This window comes from Notothenia coriiceps, unplaced genomic scaffold (assembly GCF_000735185.1).
Source record: "Notothenia coriiceps isolate Sejong01 unplaced genomic scaffold, NC01 NC01_scaffold00000312, whole genome shotgun sequence".
In the NCBI taxonomy this organism is placed as follows: domain Eukaryota; kingdom Metazoa; phylum Chordata; class Actinopteri; order Perciformes; family Nototheniidae; genus Notothenia; species Notothenia coriiceps.
Genome location: NW_011333013.1, coordinates 301744 through 307502, shown reverse-complemented (window position 1 = coordinate 307502; position 5759 = coordinate 301744).

Sequence of the window (5759 nt, the reverse complement as noted above, 5' to 3'; positions counted from 1 at the left end):
AAAGTTATCTTATCTTAGCTATCTCTTATATTTAGCGGAGGAAAACAATTGTGACATCAGTTATGACATCACTTACGCGACTCTGGGATTTGTAGTCTTTCTAGTTGCGTATTTTTCATAGTCTTATATTTCAACAGTTTTACGACAAACTGTGCCTTTTTCGACATGGAAATTGTTCTTTAAGACTGACAAACATCATATGTGTAATTCATGGCACAATTTAAACGGGATCGAAAGATAAGTTTTCTCTCTCCATTGGCTTCAATACATAATTTTTCCGAAATAAGGTCCCATGGACCGGAAGTAGATGGGCGTGACTTCGCCTCTCTATTAAAATCATCTCTCATGTGTTTTAGTTAACTTTTCTATCATTTGTCCTTATCATTTTGTATTTTATATTTTCAAAAGGAGTTAGAGAGACATCAGGAGAGCTCACACTGCTTGTAAAGGTTTAAGAAATCCCAGAAAAAGAGCTTTTACAAAGCTCCCTGATTCTTGCAAGGGTCGTGATGAATCGTGCTATCACGGCTCAGATCAGAGACAAACACACATCACATTCAATCTTATTTGTATTTTCATCTTCCTTTCAACAGTTATTGTGGGATCAATATTTAATCTTTGGAAAATCCCTTGCAGATGAATCAGACCTGACAGGCAGTATGACACAAGGCTCCACTAAATCACACCAGAATTGAAAATGTATTGGGAGAATCTTTCAGGGACAACAGCTGAAAGTGTGTGTTAGGTTACAGTTTGAACTTCTTTAGTTATTGTGTGAAGAGTGGCGTCTTGTTTCTCAGCTCCAGCCCTCATCCCTCCACTTCACCATCACCATCGCTTCTCCAAACACATCACTTACGATTTTCTTGTTGAAACATCATCTTTTCTATCAAAATCAGCACATTTATTGTTTCTTAATCTTACAGTCTCTCAACCACAGCAATGCTAGTAGCTCTGTGAAGCTGCACAGTTTACATGCTCCATGTTTACCATGTTTACTCTCTCAGTTTAACATACTAATGTTTTTAAGAAAGTAAACACAATTTGGCTAACTTTCTTTAGTTTTACAGGTATGTTAGAAAACTAAATATTGGTCAAATGTAAACGCTGACCAGAGGATGGCGCTGTCACGGCCATTCTCAAAGTTATTACAATTCATTGTGGTTCAGACATTTGAGTCAAAACCGCAAATATCATGTGATGATAGAAGAAAAGTCAATGGAGCCCAAAAGCCAGTAGAGTTCATCCTCTGGGGGCCATTAATGTCTGTTTAACAGTTTTAAGAAATCTATCAATAGTTGCTACGATTTTTCAGTCTGGACCAAACTCACATTTCCATCCCCAAAGCCACTTTGCAATTTGCCAAAATCATGCTGTTTTTAAGTTGTTTAAAAGTATAGTGATGCAGAGACATGAGTAAGCCTGACGCTTGCATAAACTTTGCTGAAGTGTCAGTTGTCATGCTGTAGTAGATAATGACAGGACAGGTCATTAGGTTTTTTTTTCATGTCCACACTTAGACTTTTATCCTCTCTGCCCTCCCCCAACACCGTATCACCACCTCATCACACTCAGCAGTTAAAACAACCCCCATTATCACCGCTGCAGCTGCTTCACACCGTCCTTCTTTTATCACCTCTGAATACCCTCCAACCCTGTGAACCTCAGGTGTTTTATAAGGCCACCAAATTAGCTTGCCCTTATAGCTTAGAGTCAGAGCCTGGTGAACTGCCAAATTGCATTTGCATTGCTCTATTAATAGAAGTGTCCGACAACTTTTTAATTATTTCTCCTTACTAGTCAATTGCATTCCATCCCTCAATTTAATTCAGTTTGTTTAGATTCAACATGCTTGATTGGCATGAATGCAATGGAAAGCTTCAGAGGAATGAGCAAAAACCAAAGAGGTTAAACAATAAATTAGCACTGAGGGAGTTAGGTAGTTCTGGTGATCCAATATTTAAACATTAAGTGACACATAAAACTGGTCAGGTACCTTTGCTGCATACCATCCCAATGTGTCCATCATTAAGTTTCTCTCACTTTCTTGTGAGACTTTGAGGCAAAAATGCTAAACGTTAATGCAAAATAGTCAGTTTCAACTTTGATTTTCAGTATCATCATTAGCTCAAAGAAAGGGTGCTTTTTGTGTGGTCTTTGTTAATGTTGATTATAGTTGAATAACAGCCCAATTAAGTCCTTCATATATTGGCTGTGCTTCTTGTATGACTGCCAATCTTATTCTGTAATTGCAATTGGCGATTCAAGTGGTTCTAATCAAAGGCCTTTGTAAATGTAAGAATCAATAACTTAACGTCCAGTATCTGTTTTTTGTTCATCATTCAGACAGATAAGGATTGTTCTGTGATTGCAGTAGTTATTTTCCTAAATTGTTCTATTACTATTTTATGTTATGCTTTTCAATGTCTTCGGATGAATTTATTACATTTCTAAATGTCAGCTCACAGTCAGGAGCCCATATCTATGACTTGCTAAGTCTCCATAGATCTCAGGTTTGTAGCACTAGGTTTCTTATCTTTTAAATCGTATCTACCGATCTCCGTCTTCCTCACCCTCACTTCTCATTTTGCTGTGGGGTTGTGGAGCTCTCTCAAAATCTCTGGCTCCATACACTGTTGATGTTGTCACTACAAAACACGTTCAGGTCCCAAAGGTGGGTCATGGATAGATTAAAATGGGCATCAAACCAAGAGTTCTTTATATCATTTCTGTCAAGCTTTTATCTCCACGCAGACTGTGGAGAGAAAGAAACTGTAGCAGCACGAGCAACATGAATGATCAGAAAATGAGAGGGTGAGCCTGACAGATTGCAAAGACCACTTCATTTACTTGTTTGAATGAAGCCGGTGATTGTAAGAGCCCTCACATTATCAGTTCATAATGAACAGTTGGTGGCATAAACACGTCATTGCACTGCATTTAATAATGCTTCTATTTATGTCAAGACAGATTGCACAATTTGGAGAACATTTTTAAGTACTTGTTCTCATTTAATTATTTTTGCAGAAAATGTTCTGCACTCCATGGTGCCCCATGAATAAGAAGAGAGCAGACAAAACCTCCAGACATTATTGTTTGAAAACTGAATTACTGACGTACATTGGAAACCACTAAAGCACAAAGCAAGCTGCACATCCCTTCCTTCAAGACATGAGCTCATGATGCTGCTGCTGATGAAAGGTCATGATCATGGAGATTATTGTCCCCAAGTAATAAGGGAGTAAAAAAGCTGGAAGTCAAAGAGCATTTGGCTCAGAACACAAATTATGAAGAAAAGACATGACATTACTCATCCATCAAATTCTTAAATATGACTTAATAAGTGTTTAATACCATTGAAAAGTCAATACAATTTTGACTTATAGTAGACTTCTCCAAAAGATAACCCCTACAGTATGTATCTATCCAGGAACTTTTGGTTGACCTTTCATTGCAAAACTGAATGATTTAAACTTTTGAAATCCAGCACGAGAGGAAGGAGATTGTGTGGAAATGTAACTTTGATGAGTTGCCTAGCCATGAATGAACATAGGCAACAATCACCAACAACAAGCACAACGACAGCTGAAACAGGTTTGCAAGAAGGCAACTGCTGAATCAAGGTCAGCGGTGATTGACTGAGCCATTTATTGATGGCTGGATAATAAAAGTGTTTACCAAAGCCATCGTTCAGCGGGAAGGCAGCAAATCAAGAGCTCCTATCAATAAAGCCCCACGCAGCCACAAACAATTGCACTTCCATGTCCAACTCCGCGTATGTCACGGTAGGAGCGCGTGGTCTCAGACTGCCTCCACCCAATTTAGCCAAACTGCTCTCTACTTTCCTTCTTTCCCTGTGCACATACACACACACACACACACACACACACACACACACACACACACACACACACACACACACACACACACACACACACACACCGTCTTGTTACTTACTTCTACTAAGGATCTGCAGATTGCGGACCTCTTCTCTGACCTGCAGCTGGAGGACTTGTTGGAGGACCTCCTGCCTCAGCGTCTCCTGGACGATTCCCATCCTCTCTAGCTTTTCCCCGTTCAAACGAAGCAACGCCCGTCCTGCAAAAGGAGAGCAACATAAATCAAGTTCCTCCTCTTACTTCATAAAATAGGCATCTTTACATGCCCTCTATGAAATGTCAAGCTACCCCACAGCATCCCCTAGAGAAAATCTCTGGCGCCGCCACTGGCGTTACGTGAAGCCCGCAAAAGCTGCGCCGCATTTCGAGTTGACTGTGATTTATAAAGGGCGGCGTAGAACGTGCCGCACGCAAGTCCTACGCCGGTACACAGTGTTTTATGAATTTATTTGCTTTGTCCTATCTAAGCAACCTTCCCACGTGAATCCTACGCAAGGCTTTATAAATGAAGCCCCTGGTCTGCTGGATCTTAACTACAGAGTTTGGAAGTTAACCCTGGACACACACACACACATTTAACATACCATTACCCAAAGTAAACAGATTATACAATCAAGCTGCACTCACACTCATTGCAAAGGCAATATGCAAAACTTAGACAATGTGGTATTACAAGCGCTCACACACACACACACACACACACACACACACACACACACACACNTTTTTACTTGCAAAATTATCTTTTAAATTGATCAATGCGTAATTCGTGGCCTCCCCCGGAAAGGGAAAGAAAGATTATCTTTTGATCCCGTTTGAAATGTGCCACGAATTACGCATTGATCAATTTAAAAGATAATTTTGCAAGTAAAAAAAATATTTGGTCATCTCGACTGGAGTTTTGGTGATTACCTTTTTGTTCATTTTTGCTAAATCATGGAAAAATAAAGTATCTCACAATACTTTACCTCTGCCTCCCTGTCTGCATTTGGGTCCTACATACTAAGTGCCTGGATTCGTAACAGAACGAACTGACCAAAAATGGACCCAGCAGACATTTTGATGCTACAGGCGGAACGTCTTGGATACTCTCTGGAGTGTATTTTTTATACGTGGAAAGGCGCCTCATCTAGACGGGGTAGAGAGGCTGCGTTGATGGAGGCACGTCAGGAGGTTGCTCGCAAGCCCTGGCTCTGGAGCTTGTTGCCCGAGTGGCTTAGGATTTTTTCACATAGCCCTGAGAGCCAGTCCTCATTTTCTGACCCTTTCTTGGGGTCTGGTCTGGCGTTTGGAGGTCCACGAAGCCTCCAAAAAACTCCTGAGAGACGCAAGGCCAGGGTTCCGCGCCCAACAGCCATGGTTCCGGCTCCAGCGCCGGATCCAGCAGCCATGGTTCCGTGCTCCAGTACCATCCCACATAGCCATGGTACCGTGCTCCAGTACCATCCCACACAGCCATGGACCCGTGTTCCGGTTCCTTGCCCAGCAGTCATGGTTCCGGCTCCAGTGCCGGCCCCGGCAGCCATGGTCCCTGCTCCAGAACCGGCCCACAAGGCCATGGATCCGTGCACCAGTACCGGCCCACGCATCCATGCTTCCATATTCCATTACCTGGCTTACACAGCCAGGGTCCAGGCTTCCGCTCCGCGCCCAGCAGCCATGGTTCCGGCTCCAGAACCGGACCATACAGCCATGTTTCCGGCTCCAGTGCCGGCCCCAGCAGTCATGTTTCCGGCTCCAGAACCGGACCTTACAGCCATGGTCCCGGCTCCAGTGCCGGCCCCAGCAGTCATGTTTCCGGCTCCAGAACCGGACCTTACAGCCATGTTTCCGGCTCCAGAACCGGACCTTACAGCCATG